General features: G+C 39.7%; 1 long non-coding RNA gene across 1 annotated transcript in view; it reads left to right on the top strand.

Annotated features, from left to right (window-relative positions):
- LOC116856988 overlaps positions 1-26,569 on the top strand; it is a 54,112-nt gene extending 27,543 nt beyond the window's left edge. Inside the window, exons 2-3 of the long non-coding RNA XR_004380664.1 lie at positions 23,955-23,991; positions 26,088-26,569. This is a non-coding gene — a long non-coding RNA (uncharacterized LOC116856988). The remainder of the gene's footprint in view (positions 1-23,954; positions 23,992-26,087) is intronic.
- Positions 26,570-27,435: the final 866 nt, after the last annotated feature.

The following is a 27,435-nucleotide window of genomic DNA, read 5'->3' on the forward strand; positions in this document are numbered from 1 at the left end:
TGAACTAAATATAATTTAAATTTTCTTCAGGTTTTTTTGTATTTTCTGAATTTTTTATAATGACTAGTTCATTACTTTCATAATCAGAAAAGATAAGAAGGATATTTCTATTTTTCAAAATGATATATATGAATTACTTGCTGATGAGAAAACAGGTTCTCTCTCACCTTTTCCATCTTTCAATTCTGCTTGCCTCTGAATGGTGTTCTGGTACATACAGTGTCTAGTCCCAAAGTAGGGAAGATGACTGTCACTGGCTCCAGACTGCAAAATGGTATCCATAATTAAGTCCAGCAGATAGAGACAATCTCCATTATGAGCTTCTGCAGAAAAATCGTAGGGCAGACTGATTGTCTTGACATGGATTAGGAACCAAACCGTGGAGGGGAGTGGGTGGGAGTGAATAGATGTAATTTTTCTGATGGGACAGATCTTGGCCACATTATACCCTCTATGGCCAGGGAGGAGAGAGAGTCTACATTGAGTTGGTTCCCAATAGGGAAAAGAGGTTTTACCCCCTGAAGAAGAGAGAAAGAAATGATGTTGAGGAGACTAAAATAAAAACTATCCATTTCAATACTCATTCTAGACACTATCTAGACATTCTAGATAATGTCATTCTAGACATTATCATAATAATGATAATAAAGTTCTTAAAAAGTTACCACGGGATGGAACTAGAGGGTATCATGCTTAGCGAAGTAAGTCAATCGGAGAAAGACAACTATCATATGATCTCCCTGATATGAGGGAGTGGAGATGCAACATGGGGTGTTAAGGGGGTAGGAGAAGAATAAGTGAAACAAGATGGGATTGGGAGGGAGACAAACCATAAGTGACTCGTAGTCTCACAAAACAAACTGAGAGTTGCTAGGGGGGAGGGGGGTTGGGAGAGGGGGGTGGGGTTATGGACATTGGGGAGGATATGTGCTGGGGTGAGTGCTGTGAAGTGTGTAAACCTGGTGATTCACTCTTGTACCCCTGGGGATAAAAATATATTATATGTTTATAAAAAATAAAAATAAAAAATAAATTAAAAAAAAAAAGTTACCACAGAGATGCCTGGCTGGCTCAGTCCACAGAGTATGCAACTCTTGATCTCCGGGTGGTGAGTTCAAGCCCCACATTGGGCATAGAGATTACATACATACATACATACATATATATATATACATAGGAGTTACCAAAGAGTTTTTCAGTGTTTGAGAATCAGAAACCACCTGTCAGTACCTAAACCACAGTACTTGTTCATTCAATAAACATTCATCAAGTATCTACTATGAATGTCGTACTCTATATCCTACTGGGATGAGCAGTGAACAAATAAAGACAAAATACACCTGCCCTCATCCATCTTACATTTTCAGACAATGGTAACAACTCTAAGAAATGAGTCTGCAATTGGTCTCTGGCTGGAATTTTTACTGCAGTAGTTAAGATAAAAGAAAACTCAATTTGGCTTTCATATAATTTTTTTTTCATTTGTCTAGGTTAAGATCCTTACTCTTGAAAGAAATCAAGCTGAGTCATGAGATTTACAAGCAAATGAGAAGAGTATTCGCTTTTGATAGTGATGGAAAATTACATTATCTAGACACACCCCAAGGTCTTCTGTAGCATCCTTTCCCCCCCCTTTTTTTTAAAGAGATTTTATTTATTTGTTTAACAGAGAGATAGAGAGAACACAAGCTGGGGGAGTAGGAGTGAGAGAAGCAGGTTCCCTGCTCAGCGGGGAGCCTAATGTGGGATTTAATCCCAGGACCCTGGGATCATGACCTGAGCTGAAGGAAGACACTTAACGACTGAGCCACTCAGGCACCCTGTAGCATCCTCGAGCTTTAATTTCTGTGTTACCTTACCTGCCTTCACAGTGATGCCAGGCAAACCAATCTCATGGTACATATTTAATTTCAAGCAAAAAGTCCTGTTACAGTTGACTGGTAGCAATGAGCAAACTCCTTTTTGCAGGTCAATGGGTTAGAGTACATGGATCAGAGCAAGATATTCTTGTTCTGTGTTGTATCTTGTTAGTGCTTCTCTGCTATGGACTGCAAGTCTGTCCCCATTTCCCCCAAATTCATATATTGAAATGTAATTTCCAACATGATAGTATTTGAAGATGGGACCTTCAGAAGGTGGTTAGGTCATGAGGGTGAAGACCTCATGAATGGGACCAGTGTCCTTTATATAAAAGAGACTCCCTTGCTCTTTCTGTCATGTAAGGACGCAGCCAAAGACCAGGAGCAAATGACGAACCAGGAAGTGGTCTTCACCAGACACTAAATTTGCCAATACTCTGATCTTGGACTTCACAGCCTTCAGAACTGTGAAAAATAAATTTCTGTTGTTTAAGCCACCCAGTCGATGATATTTTGTTATAGCAGACTGAACAGACTAAGACATTATTCCTGGTATAGCCAATACCTAACACTGAATTTAAAAAGCTTTGGAAGGAGAACAAAAGCAAGTTTTGGCAAATGTATCTTTATGCTTCTTCTTTTTTTTAAACCTTGAAGAACATAACGAGTATAACTCCCTAACACAGTGATTCTCAACTCTGACTACACATTAGAATCGCCTTTTAAAAAATAACCAGGCAGGGGCAGTGGGAGGTGGGGGTGGAAGGTGAGGATGGGGCACTGATAATCCTATTGAAAAGTACTTTAGGTGATTTTAATATGCAGATAGGGTTGAGAACTACCTAAACAATAAGACATATCCACTTGGGACAGTGGTGAATATTATTAATCTAGAACACTTGGGTATCTTCATTTTATTGCCAGTCTGATTGTCATCCATGAACCACTTTAACTGTTTACCACTTATCCACCTTTAAAAGAAGGATAAATGATCCTGCATCCATTCATCCATCCACCTTCCTTTCCTTCTTTTTCTCTCTCCTTTTCTCTTTCTCACTCATGTATTCATTCAATCCCTCATTCATTAAACAAATATTTATTAGAGATAAATTCTGTGCTAGGTACTAAGGATACAGAAAGATAATTCACTCCCATTCCAGTTTTATAATTTCAATAAGGTAGCACATGTAAATCAATCATCTTGAGATTCTCAAGTAAAGTTCAATTTAAAAAAAAAATAGTTGAAGGGGCACCTGGGTGACTCAGTGGGTGAATCCTCTGCTTTCAGCTCAGGTCATGATCCCAGGGTCCTGGGATCAAGCCCCACATCGGGCTCTCTGCTCAGTGGGGAGTCTGCTTCCCTTCCTCTCTCTCTGCCTGCCTCTCTGCCTACTTGTGATCTCTGTCTGTCAAATAAATAAATAAAATCTTTTAAAAAAAATAGTTGCAAAAAAATACACACCAATCTTTCTCCTGCTTAATTTACTTTGTAAAAAATTGTGCTGAAGCTTGAGTTGCTGTGTTTGACAAACATCAACATTCCTGACCTTCTGTGCTTTCAGTAAGTCATAGAGTGAGCTGTCCATCTGCCACAGTGTGATTTTCAATCTTTCACATAACGAATGAAAGAATGTAAATGCCTATAATTCATTAGGTTCTACATAAGAAAAGATTGAGATACTATCAACTTTACTTAGAAATTATTCTCACTGTGCACACATCTTTGGAATATTTTGTGAGGTTCTATTACTTCTGATATACCAAATCCCATGTAGACTCTAGCTACATGTTGATCTTTGCCTTCTATCCAATTCCCAAATCTGGTTACTTTATAGATGAAGGCAGAACTCTACATATTAAAAGACAAACAGATGCTTTTTCGCTTGAACTGTTCATGCTGTTTTCCCCATTTATAAGCTCCAGGTTGCAACTCCAGGTTGCAGTATAACAGTATCTTGCACCAAATGGAGCTGACTTCATTGTGAGTCGACTGTGAGTCACTAAGGACAGGTTTCTGGCCCAGTGGCCAACTCTGAGACTCGGACTGCTAGATCCCTCATGGGAAGCTGGACATCATCATACTGCTGAAATAGTTACTGACACATATTTAAAGCTAAGAACAAATGCAGGTTCACAGTTCACAGTTCACAGGTTCACAGTTCACAGTTCACAGGTTCCCACAGAAGCATCATAATAATCATTTCTGATGCACTAGTGCACCCACCTAACTCCAAAAGACAAAAGAAAAATATTTTGAATTAAAATTAACATCAGTAGGAAAACAACAGCAAGGAATAAAGGGAGAACAATCTTCCTGCCAAGAACAAATTCAAAGCTAATAGTTTCCAAAAGAACAAGAACATGCCTTACCCATAGCATAAAGTTCCCTATAACCAGGAATTTGACATTGGTATTGCCACATAATTGTAATTATTATGAAGCATGAGTTTGCTCATAAGAAGAGAGATAAAATCAAAAAAGGAGAATTAACAGGAAGGGACTAAAGTAATTCTATATCTAGGGGCAAATTTACATTTCTGAGATATATAACCATTCAGTACTCTCCATGAATAAACCATTGTGGCCTAGGAAATAATATTATTACTAATAATATCAAGACTAGCTAACAATTACTGAGCATTTACTTACATTATGTCAGGCAGTATCAGTGCTTTACATACATTATCTCATTTAATCCTTACAACAATCTTATTTACCAATGTTCCCATTTTTCCGGATGAGAACAATGAAGCTAAGAGTTTATGTAAATTGAGGAAGGTAACCCACTATCCTAATTTATCACTAGAGATTATATAGCTACAGCCACCTGGGACTTCTTAAGCCTTCTGTATCTTTGCAGCTCCTCTGGGCCTTTCGCATTCTATCTGTCACCAGTAATAGACAACTCTCTAAGGGTGATACAGTACGCTGGCAGGGAGTTGCAAACAGAAAGCAATTTGTAACTGCTGACTGTGTACTGTACAAAGTTAGTTGCACCCTCCAGTTGGGTGCAAATGTGAAAAGAAAGCAAAACCCATCAATATATATTGTGGTAACTAATTACAAGGAAGAACATTACTAATTCTTCCTCTTTAAAATTAAAAAAAAAGTTAAAAGGGTTAGGGGTTTAAAAAAAATATTTGTTCTCTCTTTGTATTGAAAAGTAGTAAATACACACACACAACCAACTCTTTCAGTATCTTGCACCAAATGGAGCTGACTTCATTGTGAGTCGATTGTGAGTCACTAAGGACAGGTTTCCGGCCCACGACATACACTTCCATATGTTTTGAACAGCCTACATACATTCAATGTAGGTCTCTATTTTACTTCTGGATTTTAAAACAAGTTTTAAAATTCACCACCCATAACCTTCAGTTTAACAATGATACTTAATTTCCATGCATATAGCAGAAGGTTTAAAAAAAAAAAATCACTGACTCAAGAAAAGGTGGGGGGGATTCTGGTGATAAGCTTCAGGAAATATAAATAGGCAGATGTGTAACTTGTCTTGGGAACCCCTTGAAGTGTATCTACATAAATATTTTCAATAAATATAGGAAGGTTGGGCTAATATTTATAGGCTACCTACCCTGTGTTGGCCGTCATGTTAGAAAAACCAAGGTCATGTCCCCAAAGTTGATATTGCTGCTGGGTCCCCCAGGAATACAGTTGAATCTAAGTGAGGTGATAGACAGATATGACTGTTTAACAGTGGCTTCTAGCGGCTGCAGGTGATCTAGTGTTAGTGCATCTCACACTTGACAGTACATGAGAACCACCTGGAGAGCATGTTAAAGGTATTTTAAAGATTACTGGTCTTAAGCCCAGAGATTCTGATTCTGTAGGTCTGGGGTCCTGTGGGAAAATTTGCATTTCTGATGAGCATTTAGGTGAGAGGGAAGTTGCCCAAGGAAGGACTATGGCTTGAGTAGTACTAAAAGTCTCTGTGAATAGAAAAGTTCACAAATTCCGAACTTTAATCACATTCCTGTTTGAGTGCGAATCTGAATGCTGTACAAGGTAAGCTCCAGAGAAAGTAGAAATATCCTTTGGCTGGTTGGAACCATGATTCTTGGAACAGTAAAAAGTTGTAAGTCTTCAATAGAGGTCCTCCGGGAAACAATCAAGAAAGGCCTTTTTTCTATCTGATGGTGTTGGAATGGTGTATACAGAAACTAATGAGACTGTTGAGTTGATGGGTTTAGTCCTAAATTAGAGAAATAATTCAGCTTGAAGCAAATATCCTGATTCTAAGCCCTTCACAGTTATAATTTCATGATCCTGGGTGAGTCGTTGCTGAACTAGCAGCATCAACATCACCTTGGAATTTGTTAGAACTGAATTCTTTGGGCCACACCCCAGACTTATTGAATTAGAAACTCTGGGGTGGGGCCTACCATCCTGTGGTTTATCAAACCTTCCAGGTGATTCTACTGCATACTAAAGACTGAGAAATGCTGCCTGACTAGTGGTTCTCAAATTCACTTCGAATTCGAATCAGAATTACCTGGGAGGACTTGTTTAAGACATAAATTCCTGTTCCTTCCTCAGTGGGGGCCTAAATTTTGTATATCTTGGGGGATTTGAATGTAGACAACATTTACAGAAACGGCACCCTAACCCAGAGGCTTTCAAACTTTGTTGACCAGGACCACTATTTACATGAGGACTCAATAAATACAAACCTATTTGTAACTGAAACAAGAGTTTCATAGAACCATACTCTTACACATATAATACCCTCTAATATTTTCTGTTCTATTTCATTTAAAAAATGCTGGAGACGAAAAGACTCCCAACCACCTCCATATATATATTTTTTAAAGATTTTATTTATTTATTGACAGACAGAGATCACAAGTAGGCAAAGAGGCAGGCAGGGGTTGGGGGGGGGGGGTGGGAGAAGCAGGCTCCCTGCTGAGCAGAGAGCCCAATATGGGGCTCAATCCCAGGACCCTGAGATCATGACCCGAGCTGAAGGCAGAGGCTTTAACCCACTGAGCCACCCAGGTGCCTCCAACCACCTCCATCTTGACCTCAGTCTGTACTTTCTAATTAAGTTCTTCTTCTCAGTTTATCTTTTCACTCAGTAATGGAAACCGATACTACTCCCTCAAGCAGGAACAGCTGCCCTGAGCCAGCAAGACCCCAAGTGATTGACCCCAAGATAACAATCTGACGTGACCTTCATTGCGAAGTGACCTTCACTGCCCACATGCATGTACCCACTGCCCTTTGTCCCACATTTTCCTTATATAAACTAGAGGTATTTTCAGCCCTTTAGAGGCAGCCTTTGAGATGTCAGCCACTGTCTTCCCAGCAGTGGCCTCACTGAAATAAATTGTTTTTGTTTCACCACTACTCATTTCTCTGCCTTTGGATTTTGTCAGGGGCAAGTGGTCTAACCTGTTTTGTCTGGGACTTCTTTTTTTTTTTTTTTTTTTGACATTTGATTTATTTATTTGAGAGAGAGCATAAGAGGGGAAAAGGTCAGAGGGAGAAGCAGACTCCCCGCAGAGCCGGGAGCCTGACTCGGGACTCGATCCGGGAACTCTGACCTGAGCTGAAGGCAGTGGCCCAACCAACTGAGCCAACCAGGTGCCCTGTCTGGGACTTCTGAAGCCAGGAGCTCTTGTACTCTTGGGCCCCAGTTATGGCAGAACTACTAAACTGATTTCATGAGCTGTTAATGGGCTGCACCTACAGCCTGACAAACACACTTCAGATTGGTGCTTCACAAATGTTACAATATGTGTGATTCACCTGGAGACTTTGCTATAATGTAAACTCAAATTCACTAAGACTGGGATGGAGCCTGAAATTCTGCATTTATAACAGGCTTCAAAGTGTTACAAATGCCACCATCTGTATGTTACTCTTCCAGTGGCAAGGCCTAGATCATAAAAAGGTAAAGTGTTGCAGGATTTGTTTCTCTGTCCGTGCCCATAGTTCTTGGTCACACCGCCTTGAAAAATGAGAGGTAGACCAGAATGGGGAGGGGGCAGCAAAGCAAGTTTCACTGAATGATAGTACAAACCTCCCAAAAGAGGAGGGAGTTGCTACCAGAGTTTCTGAAGTCTAGGGGTTTTTATGGGCTCGTTGGCCGACTATTTTAATCTGACTAACTCGGGCTGCGCCTGTCATCCAATCAGGTTTTGTCACCTATCTATCTATGGAAAGGGTGGAGGGCTCCTTCCAGGGTGGTGTAAAATCCTTTTAAGGGTGGTTTCCTCTTAGGGCGGGCCCTTGTCCCTGCCTGCCTAGCCCTAGTCCCTGCCTGACATTAACCTAGTTCAAAGAGACTAATATATAAAACACGAGCGCTGGATTGTTTATTTTACAATAAAAAGTATGATTGCCAGGGGGGTTATGGACATTGGGTAGGGTATGTGCTATGGTGAGTGCTGTGAAGTTTGTAAACGTGGAGATTCACAGACCTGTACCCCTGGGGGAAAAAATATATATATATATATGTTTATAAAAAATAAAATTATAAAAAAAAATGTCTAGAGTAGAAAACTCAAGAAATAACAGCCTAAAGATATTATTTAGAAACATGGATGGTGGGAACTGCCAGTAGAAATAGATGGTAAAAGTTGAAAATGGCTGCCTCTGGGTACCAAGCTGCAGAGAAAGTGATGGGAGGGGAGGGATGGTGTTTCACCATTTTTTGTTACAATTATTTTAGTATTATTGGCTTTTAAATCTAGGCAATGTATTATCTTCATTTGCTAAAAAGAGAAATAAAAGTTTAAAAAGGAATGGAAAATATTTAGGCTGAAATAGGCAGAGAATGATATTTCCTTGACTCTAATAGTTAACCGTATGGTAGTTAATAAAAGGGACCAAATGAGATGTCCATCAAAAAAATGGAAATTAAATTGCTCTCTGACAGAACACAAATAACATGTAATTATGGGTTAGAGCAGAGACATGTATCTAAAAGATACAGAATACTTGATGTACTGACTTAATGTGCTAATGTGGTTGAAGATTCCGTCAGAATAGGGACCAGTCAGTTGCAGAAGTCTAGAAAATAGATCCTTCCAGGGGCAATGGAGGAGCCCTCTAAAGCCTGGCCAAGTGAAAAGATGCTCTGAAGCAGGTGTGATGTTCTGTAAATGATGTATAAATATCTGAAATATTTGATGAATATCTCCTTCTGATTCTGTGTTCTCCCAGCAACCTTGTAATTATAATTTACCTTCCCGTATAAAGTTCTGAAAGGAAGAGAAAGGACACACACCTAGGGACACAAGGGTTAGTCCTCCTGGCAATCATACTTTTTTTTTTTTTTTTTTTTGCCATTTTTTTTTATAATTTTATTTTTTATAAACATATATATATATATATATTTTTCCCCCAGGGGTACAGGTCTGTGAATCTCCACGTTTACAAACTTCACAGCACTCACCATAGCACATACCCTACCCAATGTCCATAACCCCCCCCCCAACCCCCCTCTGCCCAGCAACCCTCAGTTTGTTTTGTGAGATTAAGAGTCACTTATGGTTTGTCTCCCTCCCAATCCCAACTTGTTTCATTTACTCTTCTCCTACCACATTAACCCCCCATGTTGCATCTCCTCTCCCTCATATCAGGGAGATCATATGATAGTTGTCTTTCTCCGATTGACTTATTTCGCTAAGCATGATACCCTCTAGTTCCATCCATGTTGTCGCAAATGGCAAGATTTCATTTCTTTTGATGGCTGCATAGTATTCCATTGTATATATATACCACATCTTCTTTATCCATTCGTCTGTTGATGGACATCTAGGTTCTTTCCATAGTTTGGCTATTGTAGACATTGCTGCTATAAACATTCGGGTGCACGTGCCCCTTCGGATCACTACGTTTGTATCTTTAGGGTAAATACCCAGCAGTGCAATTGCTGGGTCATAGGGTAGTTCTATTTTCAACATTTTGAGGAACCTCCATGCTGTTTTCCAGAGTGGTTGCACCAGCTTGCATTCCCACCAACAATGTAGGAGGGTTCCCCTCTCTCCGCATCCTCGCCAGCATCTGTCATTTCCGGACTTGTTAATTTTAGCCATTCTGACTGGTGTGAGGTGGTATCTCATTGTGGTTTTGATTTGTATTTCCCTGATGCCGAGTGATATGGAGCACTTTTTCATGTGTCTGTTGGCCATCTGGATGTCTTCTTTGCAGAAATGTCTGTTCATGTACTCTAGACATTTTTGACTGACCTCTTCCTATGGAAGATGAGGATTTGGAAATCTTTCACACCCATACTTTTTACCTCTCTTTTTTCTCAACTCTAAATTTAATGATATCCTGATGTTTTCTTAAGTCAGTAATTGTGTTTCCATTATTAGGATTATATAAATATTATCACTATTGAGCCATGAGGTTTACTATGAGAGTGTTTCCTTTCTTGTATAATTTCCTGGCTTTCCTGAAGTTAATGATTGCCTCCCATTCCTGAACTTAATTCTTTAAAAGCCAAAACAGATGCACAAGGGTTTTAGATTTACAGAAAAATTATAAGGATAGAACAAAGGGTTATTCTATACCCCACACCAGGTTTCTCCTACTAGTAAACTTTAATATTAGTGCAGTGCATTTGTTACAATTAATGAACCAATGAACTAGGGTTCATACTACATTCAGATTTCCTTAGTTATTACCCACTCTCCTATTCCTGTTCTAGAATCCTGCATTCTATTTTTTAAAGATTTTAATTTTTTTAAGATTTTATTTATAAATCTTTATAGCATATAGAATATAAAATAATAATTTTATAAATAAAATTTTAGAGAGAGAGAGCGAGAGCAAGCAGGGGGAGCAGCAGGCAGAGGGAGAAGAAGGCTCCCCAATGACCAAGAAATCTGATGCTGGACTTGGTTCCAGGACCCTGGGATCACGACCTGACCTGAAGGAAGATACCTAGCTGACTGAGTCACCCAGGCATCCTGAAGATTTTATTTTTAAGTAATTCCTACACCCAACATGAGGCTTGAACTCACAACTCCAAGATCAAGAGTCATATATTCCACTGACTGAGCCAGCCAGGTGCCCTGCCCACATTCTATTCTGCAGTTCTATCTCCTTACACCTAAGCTTGACAGTTTCTCAAAGATCCATGTTTCTGATGACCTTGACAGTTTTGAGGAGTACTGGTTGAGTATTTTTGTAGATGTCACTTAGTCAGGATTTGTCTGATACCCTTCTAATGGTTACAGGGGGGTTTATGTTTTTGAGCGGAAGGTCATAGGGAGAAAGTGCCATTTTCATCCTTTCAGTATAGTCACTGTGTCTGCTTTGGTTTGTTTTTCCCTCCTGGAGGCATTTCTTCTAGAACCCTCTCCCCTGCTCCAGTTTGGATTTGGTATTGCCTGCCAATTGTCACCCAAGATTTATCTTCACATTTTTCTTTTCTTTTCCTTTTTAAATTTTATTTATTTACTATCAGAGAGAGAGAGAGAGAGAGCACAAGCAGGGGGAGCAGCAGAGGCAGAGGGAGAAGCAGACTCCCCACTTAGCAAGGAGCCCGATGTAGGACTCGATCCCAGCACCCTTGGATCATGACCTGAGCTGAAGACAGATGCTTAACTCACTGAGCCACCCAGGCATCCCTACCTTCACATTTTTCCTTGAGATTCTTTTAACTATTCCTCTGTACTGGATTTCTATTGCCTGGATCTCTTTTCTTCTTCCTTCTCTCCTCTCCCCTGACTGGGTACAAACATTCCAGGAGTTGAGGGGCAGTCTCAGGATTTGGGAAACTCAATCCCCTTTTCAAGTTTTATGTCTCATTCTGCTCTCTACTTTGCCTAGTATCTCTGACCTCAAGGCCTTTCTAGTTCAGTTCAACAGGAGGTTGCTAGAGAAGGGATACTTGCGCTGACCCTGGCAGGGGACAGAAGGGACCTGTGGGCCCAATAGTCTTTGTATATTACACAATCAACTTACTGTTTTCAGCTCACTTCTCAGCTTCTAACACACCCGGTAACTTCAGTTACTGATGTTTTTTAGTTTCTGCAACAATCAGCTTGCTTCTTAGTGGTTTCTTTTTTGGCAAGACAGATTTCAATTTCCCTTTCTGTTTTGCTAACTTAGTGACTAGTCTTCTATCTATTTTGTGTCATTTTGGTCTTTTCCCTTTCCATCTTTATCCACATGTAATAAATCATTTGAAACTTTTGATTCCACATCCTAATTATCAATGACATTTACTCCCATTCTGTCCATTCTCATTGTCATGGTTTTAATGTAGGCCCTCGTCATTTCTCTCCTATACTGTTAACAATAAATATCTATGTGTTCTCCATGTTTTCCATCTTTTTCCATATCTACTGCTCTCCCCATTTTCTTTCTAAAACATAATCTTATTTTTTTTTCACTTTTCTGTTTAAAATTCTTTGAAGTGTTCCCTGTTACTTGCTAGAATAAGCTTCAAACTCTTCAAATACAATCCCTCTTCAAATACAATCCCTATGCATACCTTTTCCTGGCCCATTCCTTGCCACCATCCCCAGCATGGTACTTTACCTTGCAGAGAAAACTATTTTCTGATACACGCTCAGAACTTTTCATAACTCCTTTCCTCTTCCTAAACATCTTTCCCTTTTCCTCTTTCTGGAAAAGTATTTACTCGTCCATCCAAGCTCAGAGGAGCCTCTTCCAATCCGCAAAATGAATGAAGTCATTCTCTTCTCTATACTCTCCACCGCCTCTCGCAAATCTATTACAGCCTTTTTACATTTTGTGATGATTGTGACAAGTCTATTTCTCACACAGCCTATCCCACTCATCTTTGTACCCTTCTTTTTCCTACCCTCCCAGCTTATAGTATGATACTTAGAACACAGTAAGGCAACTAAAATGTATTGAGCATTTAGTCTCTTAACAAATATTTGTTGAACAAATGAAGGCAACACATGAGAGATTTCAGGAAATCTGAGAGTCCCTACTGATGCAGTTTCCAAAGGTTGGTGAGGTCCGCAGCCGACCTCTTTGGTGCAAATAGATGATTCTATTTATATATATTTTTAAGATGTTATTTATTTATTTGACAGAGAGAAAGGGGACACAACCAGAAGGAGTAGAAGAGGGAGAAGCAGGCCTCCTGCTGAGCAGGGAGCCTGATGGGGGGCTCAATCCCAGGATCCTGGGTTAGTCATTAGATGCCTAACGACTGAGCCACCCAGGTGCCCCCAATAGGTGGTTTTATTAAAGCACAGGGATAGGACCCATTGGCAGAAAGACCTGCTGCGCTGAGGTTGTGAGGAATGGCTGATTATATACTATGGGGTTGGGGGAAATAAAGAAAAAGGGAGGTGTCCAAGAGGACTTTCATATACTAAAGAAGACCCTTGGGATACTGGAGGCCTTGTTACTACCAAGCTGAGGTTGTTTTTCCCTCTAGCACAATATTAACCTTAAGATAGTTGGAAGAAGGGGTGCTTGGGTGGCTCAGTCCTTAAGCATCTGCCTTTGGCTAAGGGCATGATCCCAGGATCCCAGAACTGAGTCCCACATCAGGCTCTAGCGGGAAGCCTGCTTCTCTCTCTCCCTCTGCCTGTCTCTCTCTCTCTCTCTGTCAAATAAATAAATAACATCTTAAAAAAAAAAAAAAAAAGATAGTTGGAAGTTGCCTGGAGGAATGTCACACATATCCCACCCAGCAGGGGGGCAGGGGGAGGTTGCTTGGTATCAGCTTGTGCTTTGTCCTCAGCAGGCCTTCTGCTCCCTCATCACTTATCCTTAGGATTTTCCGAGGTCCTTATTTTAGGGGTTTACACAAAAATACGCATGCAGGCACAGGTGTGCATTTGCTTAATTGTGACTAATGACAAGACAGGCGTATAAATTTCAGACCAGCAAGGCTATAACTTAGGCAGTCTTGTCTGTAAGACACTTTAAGGCTAGCTAGAATGTAATCTCCAGAAAGTAGGAATTTTCATCTTTTTGTTTACTGTTGTATCCTCCGTGCCTGGTACATAGTAAGGACTTGTATTAGTCAGGGTACCGACAGGAAACAGATGGCACGCTCAAAATAGGATAACTTGAGGGGAGACCATTTATAAAGGTGTAGGTGGAGTGTAGGGGAACCACAAATGATAGCAAAGTAATCCAGGGCTTATTAACAGTGAGACACTGTTACACCAGCCTAGGTCTAAAAGGGAGAAGTTATGTAAAGTTGCTACCCTGCCCTTGAGAAAAACAACTGGCAGTCATGGCCACCTGGTTGCTGGAAAGGGCACTTCCGTGAGGGTAACATCGATCTAAATCACAAGGTTCAAGAGCGTCAGAAAAACTCCGGCTTGATGGCTGGCATGAATGCAAAAGGACTCTAATCTTGTGTGGGGATCAAGCAGCAACAATCTCTAAGCCACGGCTGGCAAACGCATGGCATACATGCCACCACCATCCACATTTCCCAACCTTGCCCTGAAGGCAAGAGACTTTCTCCGTCAATTACTTCACCCAGAAAAGGCCCCACAGGACTTCCCAGCACAGTGCCCCAGGGCGCGAGCGACCTGATAGGAAACCTAGTTGCCAAACTGGCTGGGGTCAAATAAGAGTACAAGAAGGGTGAGTTGGGTCTTTCCAGTTTGAAATAGGTCCCTAGCAGTCGGCTGGGGATGCAAAGGTTGGATCAGCTCCCAGGAGAAGAAACTGCCAACTGCTAGACTAAGCAGATTTTGGGGGCCCTAGACAGCCAGGCTAGAGGTCAAGTTAGGATTCTCTTCCAAAGGGAGGAAATGATGCAAATCATGAATCAAAGTGAAAATTCTACAAACTGGTCAAAACAACTGAGAGTTGAGGAAAAGGCATGCAGTAGGTATAGAGGATATGTTTTTCAGAGCAAGACTGATTTCAGACTCCTTTGCCGGTGGAAATGATATTTCTAATATACCGTTAAGGATGGTATGGACTGACTCCAGAATGTGGTACGACTGAACTCACAACAGCCAGATCTTAGGTACCTGCAACTAATCAGGGAAAGATGGGGAAAGGAGTAATAATCTGCTTTAGTTTTTTCTTCTCCCCTCCTTTTAAAAATGATTCTAAATTAAGCCAAAACTTTTGCTGTGAATGTTTAATTAAAATAAGCATATGAGATCATAATAACTACAATTTACTGAATATTTACTGTTTTATGCTTTAGATATATTCTCATTAATCTCTGTAACAGCTCCATAAGGTAGATATAATTATACTTATTTTATAGATGAGGAAATGGAAGTTTAGAGTAATAAAACAATTAAGTTGTAACTTTAGGGTTTTGATCCAAACTTACTTGTCTTTAAAGCCTGATTTATTTCTGGTACTTCAGCTGCCTATGCTATCCTGTTGAGACGCATGATTTCAATCAACCCCATCCTGGATTCCTCTGGGTCATTATAAACGATGAGGACAAGCAAACTTACTGTGATAAGGCCATAGGAGGATAGGTATAAGCACCTTACAAAATATCAGCATGCTTAAGACTAACCAGAATATTTTATTCATCTTTAAGTTTTTTTTATGTTAAATACTGTACTTGTGTATACTCCAAGTACTTTCTAAGAGAGAGCATGTCACTCATGGTTTCTTTTTTTTCTTTTTAAGATTTTATTTATTTATTTGACAGAGATCACAAGTAGGCAGAGAGGCAGGCAGAGAGAAGGGTGGGTAGAAGCAGGCTCCCCAGAGAGCAGAGAGCCTGATGTGGGGTTCGATCTCAGGACACTGAGATCATGACCTGAGCCGAAGGCAGAGGCTTAACCCACTGAGCCACCCAGGTGCCCCTCACTCATGGTTTCTGAGGGCCGTGTAGTTTGTACTATGCTCTTTTTCTCTTGCATACGTCCCCTGCCCAAATGTGTGGCCCAGAGACAGGCAACTGTCCTAAGAGCTGTCAGCCCTTCAGCTAGCCTGCGACCTTCCACACAGCCTGGCTTGCAAAAACAAAGTAAACCACTTGCCTGAGATTTTCTCAGAGATATTGGAATTTGCAAATACAGAGAATGTTGGGGAAGGGTAGAGAAAGGAGCCTTGGTGGATCATGGCAAACCAAAACAGAAGCTGTGAAATAAAGCACAAAAAACAAGATAAACAAATATGTAACTCAGGGTTCTAACAAGAAACAAAAGACGTGCAAATGATAAGTTGAGCTGAGTTTATCTACAAAGGAACTAATTGGAAATGTGTGGGCAGGGTGTAAGGGAGCTATAGGGAGAGTAGAGGAACCTAATCTGGGTAGCAAGGGAGCTATTGCCACCCCTAGACCTGAAGGGACAGGGGAAAGAACAGGTTGGCAGGGGACAGTTATATCGAGCAAGTCACTTTGAGAGGAGCAGTGATCTTTGGTTGAGGGGACAGTGTGCCTAAAGTGACCTTGCAAGGAGGGAGCTAGGAGACTAAACAGACCGACCTCATTCTATGCAGGTCAGGCTTCCAAGAAAGAGATCCCAGGGGTGAAGGATAAAAAGTGGATCTAAAATATCTGAAGATATTTTAGAAAAATAAAACGATGAGTAGAAGGAGGAGAACAGAATGGACATGTAGAGAGAAAAGGTTCCTGTGAAAGAAAAAGAGACATTACCCGCAAGAAAGACCGAAAGGGTAGCTAGTTCCTAGAGTTGCTTCAGATCTTGATGACTTTCCAGTTTGAAATCCAGTTCCAATTTTAGTCTAAGCATAGCTTTACAATAGACTCTCTTCTTTTAAAATAGTCTATGAGCAATTCATGGTCTCTTGTAGCCCTAATAAAAATGCTGGGTACAATGAGAGTAGTTTATTCCTCTTAGAAAGCCTGCAATTAGGGGTGCCTGTGTGGCTCAGTCAGTTAAGCATCCAACTCTTGATCTCAGCTCAGGCCCTGATCTCATGATTGTAAGTTCAAGCCCTGCTTTTGGCTTCACGCTAGGTATGGAGCCTACAAGAAAGAAAGAGAGAAAGAAAGAAAGAAAGAAGGAAGGAAGGAAGGAAGGAAGGAAAGAAAGAAATCCTGCAAACAAAGACATTTGAGACACATAGAGCTACTTACTGAGAAAGAATCATAACACTCTCCTCAGCCTTTTTAAAGTGTCCAGATTTAAAAATAAAGGTGTCAGTGTTGTGAAAACCACTTATGGTCAAAATTGAGAGATTATAAAACTGACCTAATTAAGTGAACTCTATTGAATTATGAAAAACAAGATGCTCTTTGAAAGAATCACAGACCATTTATAAGAAATTAAAACAACAATATTTTTCTTTAATTACCTCTCCCCCAGCTTTATTGATTTATCAATATGCTAAATGATTCATTCTTAAAATAAAAAATTGATATATGTAATATGTCAATTTTGATATATGTATTCATCACCATCAAAATAACATTTCCATCCACTCCAAAAGTTTCTTGTATCTCTTTGTAATTTCTTCCTCTACCTATACACCCAGGAAACTATTAATTTACTTTCTGCCACTTTGCATTTTCTAGATTTTTTTTAAGATTTTTTTTTTAAAGATTTTATTTATTTATTTGACAGACAGAGATCACAAGTAGGCAAAGAGGCAGGGAGAGGGAGAGGAGGAAGCAGGCTCCCTGCCGAGCAGAGAACCCGAGGCGGGGCTCGATCCCAGGACCCTGGGATCATGACCTGAGCCGAAGGCAGAGGCTTTAACCCACTGAGCCACCCAGGCGCCCCTGCATTTTCTAGAATTTTAAATAAATAGATCAAGCTATATATTCTTTTGCCTGTCTTTTTTCTTTTTTTTAAGAAGAGGTTTTTTTTTTAAAGATTTTATTTATTTATTTGAGAGAGAGAGCAAGCATAAACAGGGAGAGGAGCAGAGGGAGAGGGAGGCGCAGACTCCCTGCTAAGCAGGGAGCCCAAAGTGGGGCTTGATCCCAGGGCTCCAGGATCATGACCTGAGCCCAAGGCAGACACTTAACAAACTGAACCATCGAGGGGCTCCTTACCTGCCTTTTAATTCTGCAGCATTTTTCTGAGATTCAACTATTTTGTTATATGATCAATAATTCTTTTTTATTGCTTAATAGTTTGTCCTTATATGAATATACCTCAATTTCTCCATTCATGTCTTTTTTTTTTAAAAAAGATTAATCTGTTTATTTGAGAGCTAGAGGACATGTGTGTGTATGGGTGGGAGGAGGAGCAATGGGGGGAGAGAGAGACTCTCAGGTAGACTCTGTGCTGAGCCTGATGTGGGGCTCGATCTCATGACCCCAAGACCATGACCTGCACTGAAAGTAAGAGTCAGACGCTTTAACCTACTGAGCCATTCAGGCACCCATTCATGTCTTTTTTAAAATTAAGATATAACTGACATACATTATCTTAGTTGCAGGTTTATGACATAATGATTTGATATTTGTATATATTTCAAAATAACCACCACAATAAATCTAATTAATATCTGTCATCACATATAGTTACAGAATTCCTTTTCTTGAGAAAATAACTTTTAAAATTGACTCTCTTAGCAATTTTTAAATATGTAATATAGTATTATTAACTATAGTTGCCATGCTGTCCATTACATCCTCATGACTGACTTACTTTATAATTTGTAGTTTGTATCTTTTGACTCCCTTCACCCAATTCACCCATCTTTTACCCCCTTCCTCTGGCAACCTATAATCTATGGGATTATTATGTTTTTAAAGATCCTACATATAAGTGAGGCAGTGTGCCCAGTGGTTCTGTGAATCTGTCTCGTTTCAACAGTGTTTGGATAGAACAGATCCAGGGTTGTCCCTTCTACCAGCCTCCGACCACCCTCCAACTTTTTTCCAGTGTTAACTTTCAGAGCCACCTTCTTGGCCATCCTCTGCCTCCTGGACCGGCCAACACCCTAGTCTGAGCTTAACTCCTTATTACCAGTCAACCATGAGCAACCAGATCCATCAGAATTATTCCAGCAAGGTAGAGGCTGCCATCAACTGCCTAGTCTACATACATCTGCAGGCCTCCTACACCAACCTCTCTCGGCTTCCATTAGACCTTGATGATGTGGCTCTGGAAGATGTGGGCCACTTCTTCCACCAGTTGGCTAAAGAGAAGCCTGAGGGTGCTAAGTGTCTCTTAAAAATGCAAAATCTGTGCGGATGCCTCATCCTCTTCAGAAAGTGCGAAGCAGTCCCAAGATGAGTGGGGTAAAGCCCTGGATACCAGGGAAGCTGCCCTGGTTCTGGAAAAGAGCCTGAATCAGGCCTTTTGGATCTGCTCTGGTTCTGCCTGTGCAGACCCCCATCTCTGTGACTTCCCAGAGAACTATTTCTAGACGAGGTGAAACTCATCCAAAAAATAAGCGACCACCTGACTAACCTCCGCAGGCTGGCCCATCCCAGGAGAGTAGCTCTTCTAAAGGCTCCCTCTCAAGCATGACCAGGAGCTTCTGGAGCCCAGCACCCCTTGAGGGGCCCCTCTGGCATCCCCCAGGTCCCAGGGCTTGTGCCTGAGCCTCTCCCTGCAGCCACGAGGCAGCTTTTTTTTTTTTTTAAGATTTTATTTAGTTTTATAGATTTTATTTATTTTTAAAGATTTTATTTATTTATTTGACAGAGAGACAGTGAGAAAAGGAAAACAAGCAGTGGGATAAGGAGAAGCCAGCTTTCTGCTGAGCAGGGAGCCCAACGTGGGGCTCGATCCCAGGACCCTGAGATCATGACCTAAACCAAAGGCAGATGCTTGATGACATACCCATACTGTCATAAAAGGCAGTATTTCATTCTTTTTTATGACTAATAATCTATACTACATCTTTATCCATTCTCCCATCAAAGGACACTTAAGTTGTTTCTATATCTTGACTATGTGAAATAATGCTATGATAAAGTGAAGGCGCATCTATTCTTTTGAGTTAGTGTTTTTGTTTTCTTTAGATAAATACCCAGATGTAGATATTGCTGGATCATTTGGTAGTTCTATTTTTAATTTTCTGAGAATCTCCATACTGTTTTCCATAATTGGATGCACCAATTTACATTCCCACCAACAGTGCATGAGGACTCCCTTTTCTCCACATCCTCACCAACACTAGTTACTTCTTGTCTTTTTGATACTGGCCATTCTAATAGGTGTGAGGTGATAGCTCATTGTGGTTTTGACTTTAATTTTCCTGATGATGAGTGATATTGAGCACCTTTTCAAGTACCTGATGGCCATCTCTATGTCTTCTTTGGAAAAATGTCTATTCAAATCTTCTGCACATTTTTTAATAAGATTTTTTTTGCTATCATGCTTTATGAGTTCTTCGTATATTTTAGATTGTAATTCCTTATTAGATAAACAATTTGCAAATATTTCCTCACATTCAGCAGGTTGCCTTTTCATTTTGTGGACGGTTTCCTTTGCTGTACAGAAACTTTGTAGTGCGTCATCCCACTTGTTTATTTTTGCTTTTGTTGCCTTTTTTTTGGTGTCAAATCCAAAAAAATCACTGTCAAGACTGATGTCAAGGAGATCACCACCAATGTTTTCTTCTAGGAGTTTTATGGTTTCAGGTGTTATATTTAATCCATTTTGCATTACTTTTTGTGTATAAATAAGATAGTGGCCCAGGTTCATTCTTTTGCATGTGGCTGTCCAGTTTTTCCAACACCATTTACTGAAGAGACTGTCCTTTCCCCAGTGTGTATTCATGGTTCCTTTGTCATAAATTAATTGACTTGGTTTTGGTTTATTTCAGGGTTCTATATACTTATTCTATGCCATTGAGCTATATGTTTGTTTTTATGCCAATACCATACCGTTTTGATTACTGTGGTTTTGTAGTATGGTTTGAAATCAGGGGGCATAATGCCTCCAGTTTTGTTCTTTTTTTTTTTTTTCTTTTTAAAGATTTTATTTATTTGACAGAGAGAAAGAGATTGCAAGTAGGCAGAGAGGCAGGCAGAGAGGGGGGGAAGCAGGCTCCCTACTAAGCAGAGAGCCCAATGTGGGGCTCGATCCCAGGACCATGAGATCATGACCTGAGCCGAAGGCAGAAGCTTAGCCCACTGAGCCACCCAGGCGCCCCTCCAGTTTTGTTCTTTTTCAAGGTAGCTTTGGCTATTATATAGCTGTTAATTTTAAGGTAGGAAATAGGAATAGTATTTTTATGGAAGGCTAAGAAGTGTTAGAAGCAATTGGTTCAATAAATGGAAATTCAAAGCACTAAACCTGGAGTTGGAGATCTTGGTTGGTCATCCATAGGCAATGGGACTTGGGCCCAATAACTTTAAACTTGCTGAGCTTTGATTCCCTCATCTGTAAAAGACTGATAATACTTGCCTTGCATGGTTTTGTGAGGACTGAATGAGATAATTTATATATTTAACTCTGTTTAAATATTAACTTGGATTACTATGTAAGTATAGACAAGAACATTAAAAAGTTAGGTCCTCTTTGTGGACTCCTATATTGAGGGCCAAAAGACATGATCAAGGATCACGGCTCTGAACAAAAAGATAAAATATGTTGGTCAATGTTTCTACCCCCTTCAACCTCCACTTCCTCCTGTCCATCTTCCCCTACCACTCCTCCCCTTCTTCCTCCCCCTAACTGTTTGTTACTATTGCTGCAGGGTATCTCTTTCTTCTTGAGGGCAAGATCCATTTCCTTTCTTCGGCTATCATTTTACTTAACATATTATTCTTATATCAGATTCTCAATGAATATTTATTGAGGGAATAATAAATACTTGTTCAGTGTTTTATAAATTACAATGCATTTTCAGATACATTATCTCATCCTGACCCTCAAAACTTCCCAGGGAAGTAGAGATAAAGGATAATATTATCCCCATTATCAGATGAGGTAACTAAGGCTCAGAGAGGTGAAAACTAGCTGAGATAATAAAGTAGCTCTTTAAATGTCAGCTCAGAGTGACTTCACCTTGGCATATTGCCTGCCAACATTCTTGACAGGATTCAGGTGGGTTCTTCAGCCTCCAGTAATACTAATATATAAAATCTTTGTAGGATAAGACTGAACTTTATTTGTAGAGAACTAACAGTTGGTGGCATATTGATGCTTACCCAGCAATATGTTTTCATAGGCAACCACACGAGATCTGAAGTTTTCAGGATATAGTATTAAGACTTCCTTCTTCCTAAATACAATTCTGAGCAAAATAAGAATTTAAGGTTGCTGTATGTACTCCATTCCAGTTAAAAGTATTTTCTTTCTAGAATATTGTTTCTAGTTTAACCAGTATGCTAGACACTGTCTGAGGATTAGTCATATCTGATTTTTCTTATCTCCTTTTATCTAATTTTACTGAGGACATTTTTTTAAAGATTTTGTTTATTTATTTTATAGAGAGCATGGGGAGAAGGGCAGAGGGGAAGGAAGATGGGCAGATGGGGAGGGATTGGGAAGGGGAGAGAATCTCAAGCAGACTCCACACTGAGCCGGGAGCCCTATTTGGGGCTCAATTTCATGACCCAACCTGGAGATCATGATGTGAGCCAAAACCAAGAGTCAGATGCTCAATTGACTGAGCCACCCAGGCACCCCATTTTTTGACCTGTTGCAAAGATGTAACAATTTGCAGCACCTAACATATCCATTTTGCATTTTTATCTATTTAGAGAGTTAAAGGTTTTCATTTTTCTTTTGGGCTAATCTTGTTTCCCCTAACTCTCTCTCTTTTTTTTTTTTTTTAAAGATTTTATTTATTTATTTGACAGAGAGATCACAAGTAGACAGAGAGGCAGGCAGAGAGAGAGAGAGGAGGAAGCAGGCTCCCTGCTGAGCAGAGAGCCCGATGCGGGACTCGATCCCAGGACTCTGAGATCATGACCCGAGCCGAAGGCAGCGGCTTAACCCACTGAGCCATCCAGGCGCCCTCCCCTAACTCTCTCTTAAAAGAGATTTTTTTTTTTTGTCCTTTAGATAAAAAGAACATGAAATAACTGGGGATGCTTCTTATACAGTCACTTTGTATTTCTATTGCTTGATCTTAAATTAGATGTTATCTCATAGGATCTAAATTGGTACTTTTTATGGTTAGCATATGACAAAGAGCTCAGCAAATGCACCTGACATGGACTAAACTGAACTGTGTACTCTTTGTAATTAAAGTTGTAGATGTTTTTACTCTAACTTCTTATTTTGAAACTACAATAAAAACTACTTATTATAAAGAGGGATTCAACCTAGCTGGATTATAATAATTCTAATAAAAGTGAATTGTTAAAGAGGTACAAAAAGATAAAAAAGACTTAAGTAAATATTTTTCTATTCATTTTCATATAAATGAGATTTCATATGTCATATTCCATAGTCTGAGTTTATAACAAGGCTTGTAATATATTAAATTTTCTCAAAATCGAGAAATTTATAAACCTAATTTTAAAATTTTTGATTAGTTTGATACTAAATGCTCTATTAATTAAAGAATGCTAACAGTTTTTAACTATAAGAGTTATTGGCTGTGGTTTGTTTGTTTATTTATTTATTTATTTATTTATGAGAGAGAGAGGGAGAGAGAGAGCATGAGTGTATGCCAGCATGTGAGCAAGAGGAGGAGGGGCAGAGGGGGAGGGAGAGGGACAAGCAGACTTGGAGCTGAACACGGAGGCCTACATGGGGCTCAGTTTGATCCCACAACTGGGAGATCATGACCTGAACTGAAATAAAGAGTCAGATGCTAAACCAACTGAGCCACCCAGGCACCCTGAGAATTATTGCTTGTATTTTAAATATAGTAGGTAGCGCACCTGTCTTGTTCTATAGTTGGTAACAATCCTAGAATACTTTAGACTGATACTTTAGCAAACCAAAATTGATAGATTCAGAAAGACAGGCATAAGCATATCATTTAAGATTCTAAAGGTAATTACTGGCGTACCTGGGTGGCTCAGTCGGTTAAGTGTCTGCCTTCAGTCCAGGTCATGATATCAAAGTCCTCAAGCCCCACGTTGGGCTCCTCAGGGAGTTTGCTTCTCCCTCTGCCTCTGGCCCTGACCCCTACTCGAGGGTTCTCCCTCTCTTTCAAATACATTTTAAAAATCTTAAAAAAAAAAAAAAAAGCAAATGAAGTTAATTACTAGAAGAAAACAACAAAAATGGAGGGGAAAAGTGGATAAGGTAAAGTGAGAAGTTGTTTAAGAGTGCTAAATTTTCTATCTTTCATAATTAGCAACCAATAGATGGTGAGAGTGGAAACGTCAAGATATGTAAGTATCTTTATTTTTATTTTATAACTTGCAGTCCTGTTTAAAAATGTTTAGTCATGTGCGAACATTACTTACATAATTAAAAAATTAAAACATGGCATAGTACTATTTTAAAAATACCACTTAGCTAGAACAAGTATTTTGAGCTCCAATTCTCCATTCCTTAACTGATTCAGGAGACAGGAAAGCGGCTTCCCAGGTGTGTGGCTGTACTTTGCTGCTACTCAGAAGAAAGCCTTACCTAGGGCTGTGGAGTTATGTTCATTACTCCCCACTGAGAAACTAAAAGAAGTGGACTCTTCCTACCTACAGCATGAAGGTGGAAAGCAGGGACACAAAAGGAGGGGATCTGCCAGTCTTTGGTCAAGTAGTAATAGTCCCTTGAAAGAGAAATATTTATCATACTTATGGAGACGTAGGACATTCAAAGATGGGAGTCCCCACCTGTATATAGTTAACATTAACCGATTAAAAGCTTTAGCTTAGAAAGAAGTTAAGTTTTGAAGAGGCTTGGATCCTAGCACAGTATTGTACACATAGTGAGCCCTTAGTAAGTTTCTATTGAACTGCGAGAGGAATGTGTAATGATAGATACTGATGCTAATACTGAGCCCATCCCCATGAATTCAAAGTCATTTGAATAGAAAAGACAGTCTGGAAAAACAAAATGGGGTGATGAGGAGGAGCCACACCACCTGTTGAATTGGAAGGAGAACCCTCTAACATAGAAGGTGCCCAGAGGACCTAATGTTTGTTATTCCTTTTATTTTTATGAAACTTCCTTCTGATATAATCTGACTCGTATCCTGAAGTCTGATAAATAGATTTCCCAAGCCTCTGGGTAGAAGTTCAACCCCAGCGAAGTATAACACACCTATAAAGCGTATCAGAGTTTCATGACTACCTCTGAACCCATGAGTCATTACTGTAACATCTTGTTGGTATGTGTACTTCTAAGCATTTACACTGTGTATATTCTTGAAAACATGTCATCAAAATTGCAGTACAATTAATTACTTGGTAAAGGAAGTCAAATCAGTCTCATTTTAGAGCAAACAATTATACAGGAGGAAGCTAAGTTTACCATGCTACAAAGGACGGTAGTTCAGTCCATCGTGCTTAAACAACTTTTATACTCACGAACAAAGAGGTTGTATTGAGGTAAGGATGCCTTAATCCTTCATTGTCGTCATTGGGGTTCCCCTATAAGCATGACTAAGGAGGTTCAAATGCAAGTAGTTTATTTAGAAGGGCAGGGGAATGGGGAAGTAAGATAGGAAAAGGACGCGGTCAATAAAGGGTACATTATCAAGGTGGCTACTGAGGTAATATGGGAGGGGCACCAGCAGAAAACGAGAGGAATTTCCAACTACCTTTCCGAATTGGGCTATGACTTTAATTTATTTAACAAAAGAAAAACCTTGTGTATTGTTTCTTGTGCATCCAAGTTTGCTGAGTGAGATCCACACTCATTTAGTTCACCTTCTAGTTAATATTTCTTAATATTATTTAGCTTAGAAAGAAATTGAGTTTTGCAGAGGTTGGCACAGTATTTTGCATGTGGTGAGCAGTTAGTAGTTTTCTACTGAATTTAGAGAGGAATGCATAATGATATATGGTGATATGAATACTGGGCCCAACCCCATGAATCCAAAGTCATTAGAATTGAGAAGCTATCCTGGAAAAGATGGGGGTAGGCGTGGGAAGCCCCAGTCCATAAGAATTATTCTAGACCCTTTATGATTCTGGATCACATCTCAGGGTCATCTTACTAAGTATGTCAATCAGATTTATGGCAAAATATTCAAGTATTCACACTAATAATTCAAGCTAACACACACCTTATGTGTTCTTTTTTCATTTTTATTTCAGGCATTTTTTCTTAAATTTTTTTACATCATGAAATATATCAAACATACAGAAAATTATACAACAGACACCTATATACTCACCATGCAGATTTTACTTCATTTGCTTCTTCTTCTTCTTCTTTTTTTTTTTTTTTTTAATAAAAAGCTCTAGATAAGTTGAAGCACTGTCTTTGCACCAGCCACCTGCTTGTATTCACTAACCCTTGTCTTATATTTTCCCTAAAGTCTTTCAGGCTTACCTCTTAACTCAGGCAAATGAAACCCAAAACCACCCATCATGTGATGGTAACCGCCCCAAACTGACCTCCAGTTGGCTCAGAACACCCAAGCCGTTTGAGCTAAACCCCTGACTCATGCCTGTGCAGATGGACGATGGAGTGACCTCTGGAATGACGGCCATTGCCTTTATCTCATTATATTACTAAAATCCCCACCCAAGGAGAAGCATCAGCTTCATTTCCATAACATACAATGTACATACAGGCATGTTTCCTTAAGGGGCATGTGTGACTGTATGCCTGCCTCTACATGCCAGGACAAGGCTTCCTTATCTAAATATCTATCCAAACTCCAAACAGAAGTTACCCATTCATGCTCTCTCCAGCAGTCCTGGCTTCTTATGTGCTGCAAATAAAAGTTTTCTTTGTGCAACAGCTCAACCCGGTACAGTTTCTGACTCATGGAGGAGTGAACTCATGTTGGTTCAGTTACAGTATGTATGTTTGTTTTTGTACTTCTACCTTACATAGATCTATCAATAGCCTAGTATTTTTTGTGCTTTTAAACTTAAACAACTGGCTTAATAATTTATATCACCTTTTGAAATTTAATCTTTTAACATATATTTTAGAGATGTATCTATGTTGTTACATTTGGTGCCATATAGATTTCTGTAGCATGAATAAATTACACAGGTTATATTCTTCTACTTATGGATCTTATTTCCAATTTTTGCTATCATGAAAAATGCTTCAGTGCATATATGCTCAGTTTTCTCTAGGGTATCTACATAGAAATGGCTTGTTTTTTCATGCAGCTTATAATAATTTTTGCAGGATAAAAGTTTTACCTTTTAGGTTTTTTCTTTTTTTAAATAAAGATTTATTTATATATTATTTATTTTTAAGATTTATTTTGGGGGCTCCTGGGTGGCTCAGTGGGTTTAAGCCTCTGCTTTCGGCTCGGGTCATGATCCCAGGGTCCTGGGATCAAGCCCCGCATTGGGCTCTCTGCTCAGGGGGGAGCCTGCTTCCTCCTCTCTGCCTCTCTGCCTACTTGTGATCTGTATCTGTCAAATAAATAAATAAAATCTTCAAAAAAATTTATTTATTTTGAAAGAAAGAAAGTGTGCATGCACATTCACATGAGTAGGGGGAAGGGGAGGGGGAGAGAGAGAGAGAGAGAATCTCAAGCAGACTCCCCACTGAGCTTGGAGCCTGATGTGGGGCTTAATCTCATGACCCTGAGATCATGACCTGAGCTGATATCAAGAGTTGGATGCTCAACCAACAGAGCCATCCATGTGCCCCAACCTTTTATGTCTTTAACCTAGTTGGAATTTATTTTTGTGCAT

This window comes from Lontra canadensis, unplaced genomic scaffold (genome assembly GCF_010015895.1).
Source record: "Lontra canadensis isolate GAN:19392208 unplaced genomic scaffold, GSC_riverotter_1.0 scaffold3, whole genome shotgun sequence".
Classification (NCBI taxonomy): Eukaryota; Metazoa; Chordata; class Mammalia; order Carnivora; family Mustelidae; genus Lontra; species Lontra canadensis.